The sequence below is a fragment of the Penaeus vannamei genome, chromosome 8, assembly GCF_042767895.1.
Source record: "Penaeus vannamei isolate JL-2024 chromosome 8, ASM4276789v1, whole genome shotgun sequence".
Classification (NCBI taxonomy): Eukaryota; Metazoa; Arthropoda; class Malacostraca; order Decapoda; family Penaeidae; genus Penaeus; species Penaeus vannamei.
In genome coordinates, this window is record NC_091556.1 from 39,647,233 (window position 1) to 39,657,232 (window position 10,000).

The window sequence follows — 10,000 nt, forward strand, 5'->3', positions numbered from 1 at the left end:
AACACAAATAACAACAAAATAATAACACAAATAACAACAACTAAAAACACAACTAAAATAACAACAGCACGGGTAACAACAACAACAGCAACGAAGCGACAACGACATTGACAAACTCAGCGACTTTAACAGAAATAAAAAAATACTAATTCTTCATTGTCAGAGAGTGTCTTGTACCCCTTGGCAGTTAGCGATTATTAATAATTGTTATACTTTCCTTTCTCTATTAATTCATTTGTTTATTAATTAATTTACTCACTTCTTACCCTTTATCATATTATTAGGTTACCAAAGCCCTTCCTAACTGCATAAAGAATAGAGAAAATGTCATTTAATCATAATAATGAAAATTAAAGAAAATTATTAAATCATCGTACATACTTATTCATAAATGACATTTAAAAGTTTACATCTATTATTTCTTTTCGCTAAAATTGTACGAAATGAATGATTACATACATATTTACTTTTCAGTCTTGACATATGCATAATATGCGTAAGTCAATCATTTCGTTTATTTTCGTTCTGTTTCAAAGTATTTCAATGAGAAGTTTATGTATAATGCTAGTGTATCTAATTCAGTAATAAAGATCGTTTTATTGCCAATAATAATGAAGATCATAATAGGAGTAACGATAACTATTATGACGTTTATAATGACGATAATAGGATTAATAAAGAGAGTGACAATGACAGTGAGGATTATGATAATCATGAAAATAATAATGATAATGCTAATGATAATAATGATAATAATTATGATAACAAAAATGATAATGCTAATGCTAATGATAATAATGCTAATGCTAATGATAATAATGATAGTTATGATAACAAAAATGATAATGATAATCAAAACGGTGCTAATGTTAATCATAATGATGATGATAATGTTAATAATGATAATGATAACGATAATAATAATGATTAATAATAATTATGATGATAATGATAATAATAACAATAATGATGGTAATAACGATGATAGTGATAATGATAATGATAAAAATTAGTAATGATAATGATAATGATCATAATATTGGGTATAATAATAATGATAATAATAATGATGATGAAAATAATGATAATAATAATAATAACAACAACAACAACAACAACAACAACAACAACAACAACAACAACAACAACAACAATAGTGATAATAACAACAACAAAACAATAATAATAATAATAATAATATTAATGATGATGATAATAACAATAATGATAATAATAATAATAATAATAATAATAATAATAATAATAATGATGATGATGATGATGATAGCAATGATAAGGAAAACAATAACAATCTGCTTAATAATAGTAATAATAATAATGATGGTAATGATAATAATATTAATGATAACCATAGATACCATAATTATAAATAATAATAAAAATGGAAATGACAGTGATGATAATATCAATAAATTCAACAGCGACCATAACAACAATAATAAGTAAACACGACAAAAACAACATTGAAGGGAAACGAAAAAAAAAGAAAAAGAGAAAGAAAGAAAAAAAACAGAAAAGAAAAGGAAAAGAAGAAAAGAAAAGAAAGAAAGAAAAAAGAAAAGAAAGGAAAGAAAAAATAAACAGAAGAAAAGCAAGAACGGGAAGTATAAAACAATATTTACCTTCCACTACTAAAAAACAAAGGACCACGAGACAGCAACAAACAAATAACATGGCGATGCGACAAGATCAACACGGACAAAAACAACAACAAAAACCGGGTTTCTTTATCCAAACCCTATCGTGTGACTGGCATAGTAAAAAAAAAAAAAAAAAAAAAAAAAAAAAAAAAAAAAAACGGGAAAACAAAGTTCCAAGTGACAATATTTTCTCTAACAGTTTGTTTGACGCCAAATATCAAACGACGCGAATAAAGTTGTGAGGGAATACAATCTATTTCTATGGAATTATCACATGTGCGCCACTCTTTTGTCAGGGGGCAGATGCAGGCACACGCGCGCGCTCGCTCGCACCCACTCATGTCCACTCCCACACACATGCATACACACGTACGCTCACACAGCCACATCTACACACAAACACGTACACACACACACACGCACACCATGTATATGTGTGAATATATATACATACAAATACACACGCACGCACACACACGCACGCACGCACGCACGCACGCACGCACGCACGCACACACACACACACACACACACACACACACACACACACACACACACACACACACACACACACACACACACACACACACACGCACACACACACACACACACACATATACATAAAAGAAAAAAAAAGGTATAAATATATATATATATATATATATATATATATACATATATATACATACATTTACATATGTATACATGCATATACGTACATGGCCAAAATTAACCCTAATCCCTAAAACTCCGCTGTTTTCTCCCCGTCTGCCCATTAATTCGCCGCCGCCAATCCCTCGGCCTCACAGTCTTTTACATTTATCAAAATCCAATGAGAATTTACGACGGAGCCAGCCATCTAAGGCTAATCTATCAAAATCTGTATAAAAGAGAATCAATACCACTTTACTAGAGCTAATGAATCTGCGACAGGATGATGTATGAAATATAATGGCTATTGGATTTCTATTTGCGTCTATTTCTGTCGGGTTTCTTTCTATATTTAGCGTCAATGTCAAGGAGGCGAGTCGCTCGTGGAATGGTCACAATGGTAATAAATAATAATAATGGTTGAACAAATAATGAAAGTGATAATAATGATGATAATGAAAAGGATAATTATAGGATAAAAAATGTTAGGAAAGTTGTTACTATCATCATCATCACTGTTATCATTATCGTCATCATCAGCAGCAACATTATCATCACTATTATTATCCTTCTTATTATCAGTATTTAATCTAAAACTTATTTTTTGTCTCTATCTAAAGATAATGATATAATAGAAATGATATTAGGAAATAAACCTATTATCATCATCATCATCACTGATTGCTGTCATCATTATAGTCCTCATCATCAGCAGCATTATCATTACTATTATTACCATTTTGATTATCAATATTAAATCTTAAACTTATTTTTTGTTTCTATCTAAAGATAATGGTATAATAGAAATGATATTAAGAAAGAAATCTATCATCATCATCACTGATTGCTGTCATCATTATAGTCCTCATCATCAGCAGCATTACCATTACTATTATTATCATTTTGATTATCAATATTAAATCTAAAACTTATTTTTTGTCTTCATCTGTTATCCTGCTGACCTTTAGAATCCCTACACAAGATATCAAAAATAGTTTTTTTTTAGCGAGTCTGGACAGTTCAGAGAAAGTCTTCAGATTTTCCATTGGTTCCTGTTGATAATTTACTGTGTTTACGTTTTCGTGGCCCCCAATCTCTCTTTCTCTCTCTCTCTCTCTCTCTCGCCTATCGATTTTGCTCTTGATGTTGTTAGTCTGTTGTTTTGTCCTGTCTCTATTTCTTTCTTTCCTTCTTCCTCTTTCTCTCATTCTTTCTTTCTTCATCTCTCTATCTGTCTTTCTCTTTTTCTCTCTCTCGTTCTTTCTTTGATATTTCCTACATCTCCCTCGCTTTCATACTTTTATCTCTATGTCATGGATCATAATGTTTTTTCTTGTCCTTGTTATTTTCCCCTGATTATTCCATTTCTTCCTCATTTGGTTTCTTCTAGTTATTATTAAACGATACTTCTTTGTACTCTTTAGTACTTTTTTATATTTTTCCCTCCATATTTCGCCTCCTTATGTGTAAATTATCATTTGTATGAAAGAGTGGTTATAGATTTAGAAATTTTATGACTGTTGACTCTAAAGCTTTTGAAATTTTCGGCTCTTAAAGTCCCTTTTAGTGTCCGTTTCATTTGTGTGGTGTTGTGCACTGGCAATTTTGAGGTCTTGTTTTTCAGGTTCTGGTAACTATGTGAAATTTTCCGATTCCTCTATCGATCTCTATTATTTTCCTCTTTTTGTGAAGTTACTATCTAATTAATGATGATTCTGATTCAATAAATTTTGATTCTCAGTTGTTATTGTTTTATTTTCATTTCATTCAGCAAAAAATAAAAATCGTGGGGAAAAAATCATGAAGTATTTGATATGGTTTACCAGAACCAGTTAGAACCATAACTTGGTTTTAGAAAATGCTATCAACGTGTCTGGCCTTTCTATAACCAAAACATTTCCAAGCACGTATTCTAGATTGGCTTTGGTCAGATATCAGTCGCGTCCTGTGGTTTATCTAAAACAACCCTGACGATGCCTGTTGCCTATTAAAATAAACGTTAAATAGGATCAGGAACTAGGGGGTTATTCCTTTTATTTATCTATTTATTTATTTTTACGTTAGGTTACTCTTTGGAGATTTTATACTATTCTATTGAATTCCTCTCTTTGTATCCAATTTCTACCAAGCAGACAATACTCTTGGAATATGTCATACTAGTTATTCCTCTTATTTTCACCAAACACTCGTTACTCTTAGAAGAATTAGTATTGTTCTTCATTCCTCTCTCGTTGTTATTCCTTATTTTTTTGCCAAGTCGACGGTACTCTTAAAGGATTTTATGTTATTGTTAATTCCTCTCATTATTAGCACATAAATCGGCAAAGTAGTTGTGTTGTTACTGTGTCTATACGACCTCACGAATTCAGTACCTTGACAGTTCTGTAATTAATTCGCTGCGTTGCTATATAGAGGGAGATTCCTTTCTGGCTGCTCGAGCTGATCCAGTGATTTTCATCCTGTGGCTTTGGACAACCTAACTGGCAGTTATACGACCAGGATTTAGTGTGTAGGTGATTTATTACCAAGTGGATTACCTTGGGATTTACAGTGAAAACAGTCCATGTATGTTTCTAGCTTGCAATCGATAGTGAATGTTAATGGTATACTTTTAAGGGTGATATTTGGCTAAATTTCTCTTTACCATTTGTCTCTGAAATTTGATTTGATGACAATCTTCATGTCTGCATTGTTATCACAATTCAAATAACCCAGATCCATTCCCTGCATCTGGTACTTCCCACCTGTTTTGTATTCTATTTCAGATAAGCTATTTGAATTCAGTGAAACAGTGTGGCCTAACCAGCATTGCTTTCTTTTCGTGTATCTTTTTGGAATTAAATGTCATCCTATTAGATCCTCCGCTGAAGAGATATTAAGCATAGTCTCAACAACTTCAGCATATTCAAGATATTTTTGTACCGATTCTCAGATGTTTTCTTCTTAATAAACTGTATTCAAAGTGCCACATCCTTTCATTTCATCTCACTCAATCGCGAATCCTAGATACAGAAGAAGCTAATACTGTGACCCTTATGTCGCCAGAACCACAACTGTATATTAGCAATTCCATTTACAAAACAATACATAGTTTCGCTGCCTAAATATTTTTAGACATTTGATTACGAACACTGATAGATATCGGTCATGTCTTGGTGCTTAGTTTGTCTTTGCTTACCATTCCTATCAGTTATAGCCGAACAAACATATATATATATATATATATATATATATATATATATATATATATATATATATATAATTTTTATATATTTATTTGTTTATTATTATTATTATTATCATCATCATTATTATTATTACTATTATTATTATTATTATTATTATTATTATTATTACTATATTATTATTATCATTATTTTTTTTATTGCTCGGTTTCCTGTCTCATTTTTGGGACTTTTCTATTGCGGTGCTATTGTTAGCACTGATATAAGCTAAAGCTATACACACACACACACACACACACACACATACATATATATATATATATATATATATATATATATATATATATATATATATATATTATATATATCTATATATATATTATATATATATATAAATAAATATATATATATATATATATATATATATATATATATATATATATATATATATATATAATCACATACACACACATGTATATATATACATGTCTCTATCTATCCATCTATATTAACATAAGTAGATATGAATAGACATAAATAGGTAGAAAGAAAAATGGTAAGTTCGGATGAGGAATTACTGATCAAAAGCAGGTCCCATGGAGTAGAAAAAGCTCCACTTCCCGTATTTTCCCCAATTCTCTTAGCTTTTCCTCTCTCCTCTACTCTTTCCACCCTCTTTCTTCCAGCCTTCCTTCCTCCCCCTCTCTCCCCGGCCTCTCCGTCCGCGCGAGGAAACAAGGAAGTCCCTCCCAGTGCACGCAACATCAAAGAAATTTTGCTCGCGCGTCGGACCAGCCTCGCCATCCATCACCCGCGTCGCGCACATCGGGAACCGAATTATGAATATTGACACTCGGGAGTTAGCAGATCTGATGAATGACTCCCCCGCGGTGGGCATCAGCGTCACTCCGCGGCTGTTCGAGTATTGGGGAGCGGCTGGAACACGCAACGGAAGCTCCCTCGCGTGGTGTTCCCTTACGATGGAGTCTCGTCTTCCATGTGGAATGACGCCGCTGGTCTGAACCGGGAACTGCCGGGCCTGGCTGGGTCGCGCCGCGTTCACTTTGTGATGCAGATACGTGTCCTGGAGCACCGGTATCGTTAAACCCGCTGTCTGGCTTCTCAGCGAGGGAACAAGGCAACGAAACTCTTTATTTAAAGTACGGCTTTCCAGGGCGTGGGAGAGGTTGGCTTCCAGGGGACTTACCCTTTTCACATGGATGTTTATAAGGGCCGGATCTGCACGCCTCTCGCGCCACCCGCCAGGCATTGATCTCCTCATGATAAAAGTGATCAGCGTCGACTCGCGTGGGGGAGCTACTCCGAATAATGATTCTAATTCGAGCTAAGGCGTCCCATTGGCCCGGATATCTCGCGCGGGATGGAATCTTTGTCCTTTCGTGTGATGGAAATACGCTCGGACAGATTACATTAGCTTTGCGTTAAGTAAAGTGGCATTGTCGACGCTCTCTGTTAAGGGATGTTACAAAGCATTACCAACATGGCTTAGACTGGTACATTCAACACCGAAAGACAATATTCAAATTTCCTTTGCAGATCCTCCATTTCCGGAATTCGCGAATGCTCGCCTATTTTTGGGTTAACATACAAACACGCATTCGTATGTGTGTGTATGTATGAGTACTTGTGTGTATATGTACACGTATATGTATACACACATACATACGTATGTGTATGTGTATATATGTATATACATATAAACATATACATACGTGTGTGTGTATTCATATATATATATATATATATATATATATATATATATATATATATATATATATATATATATATATATATATATATATATATACATATATATATATACATATATATATATATATATATATATATATATATATATATATATATATATATATATACATATCTATATATCTATCTATCTATCTATATATATATAGATTCATATATATTTATATATATATATATATATATATATATATATATATATGAGATATATATATGATATATATATGATATATATATATATATATATATATATATATATATATATATACACATATACATAAATATAGATACATATATATACATATTTATGTATGTGTATATATACAATCACACACACACACACACACACACACACACACACACACACACACACATATATGCATATATATATATATATATATATATATATATATATATATATATATATATATATATATATATATATATATATATATATGACTGATATACAAAGATAAAACTCAAATCATGTTCAATGATTCAGAAATCAACGTGTAAATGCAATTTTACATATAGCATTGTCTCAGTTTCCCTTGTGCGAGCCATTTTAATCGAAACTGTTCCCAAGTTTCTCTCCCTTCCAAATATTGCAACAATTCAATTTGCCGATTGCAGTCTTTAGCGACATTCTCTGACATTTGGAAAGAAGGAAAATTCATCCGGGCAAATAAAATCTTCTTTTCCGACCACCCTCGATGACTTTTTGGGACGGGGGACAATCTGCAGATATAGTGCTGTCTCTCCTCCGTGATATTACCTTTTAGGCGACGAGGAATATTCATGGGATCCGCAAGGCCGCCGTCCCAAAACACCATGAAAAATAACTTTCCTCGCAAACTTTCGCTCATCTGCCCCTGCTTCTATTATTGAGGGCTGTGTCAGTCTCCCTCTCACTGACTGTCTCTCTCCCTCTCGCCGACTGCATGGAGCCCCTTCCCCTCCCCCCCCCCCCTGGAGACAGACACTCAGACAGACACTCAGACAGACACACAGTGGCATGGTGTACAGTCAGGTAGATCATCGGATATAATGTAACGCGGGACTATTCAATTATCCGCTATCGATGTGTCGGCGCGGTTCCCTGGGCTGTTGGAGGCTGAGTCGATGTATTGGCATTCCCGGTGACGTGGGTTTGGGGACAAATACAGAGAGAGAGACGTGTTTGGGCTATAAGGGTGGATTTTGCTTGACTTATTGGTGTGGATGCCTTTTGGTTTTATGGTTCTTGATTTTTTTCATATACTTTTTGATATTATAATTGAAAGTTTTTGTATTGTAATCATTTTGCTAATGATAATGGTAATTATAATGGTAACAACAACAACAATAGTAATGGTGATAACAATGAAGATGATAATAAAAATAATGATAATAATGATAGTAATGATAATACTGATAGTAGTGATAATCCAAAATAAAATAATAATATTAATGACGATGAATCTTGCAAATGATGATAGTAATGAAAATAGATAACGATCCAATAACCCGCCCCCCCCCCCCGAAAGAGCAAAAACGGAGCCTTTTTTTTATAATTTTCTCTCGTTTCTTTAATAGATTTGATTTTTTTCCTGTCTTCAAAGATGTAGATATTAAAAGTGACATAGTCTTGTCTGTTCAATACCAAACGGTTGCTCAGTCTGTGTTCACAATAGGCCAGATTTTTTTTCTTTTTCTAACGTGTAGTGATAAATTACTATCATTTTTTTCTAGTTGGTTCTTTAACTATAATGATGATAGTGTTCATAATGGATATAGCTGTTGTTATTATTATTATTATTATCATCATTATTATTATTATCATTATTATTATTATCATTATCATTATTATTATTATTATTATTATTATTATTATTATTATTATTATTATTATTATTATTTATTATTGTTGTTGTTATCATCATTATCATTATCATCACCAACATTATTATCATTATCATTATTATCATCACTATTGGTGTTATTTTTTATCGTTTCAATTTTTGGTGTTGCAGTTGTTTTGTTATTGCTATTGCTTCTCTTATTTATGCCATAGGTATTTTTGAATTGTTTTTGTAATTAATTATCATTATCATCATCATTATAATTATTATTGCACTACTAGTCCGCTACTACTAAACTTACATTATACAATTACTACTATTGTATTAATTTTGTCAATAGTATAAGTACATTTTTCACTAATTTTCCAAGTGGTGCAGCTGTTACAATTACAGCTATCACTACTTATACTACTATTAGTATTTTCACTAGTAAAACGGCTGCTATTACTGTTGCTACTACTGTCGCTGCGGTTGCTGCAAATAGGACGAAAACAACAATAATAACAATAACATAATCAGTAAAAACGACAACTATTATGACAGCTATACTACTACTACTACTACTATTCCTACTGCTGCCACTTCTCTAATGCTGCTATTTCTGGTCCTAAAATTATCATCATTTTCATTTTTCATGGAACATTCGTATATCTAGGGCAGTTGTGCTGGACATACAAACTCTGTCTAGTTCTTTAAAGTCTCCAACAATGTAGATTTCTATGGTACTGTGAACATGTAGCGGACTTGTTTTCAATTTTCAAAATAACAAGAATTCAGAAGTGTTTTATTTAACCAAAACTTTTTCCAGGTATGGGTACACATCTTTGTTATCCCACTCCGTGTCCTGTGTTTGTGTTACAAGGATATGCATCTTTCA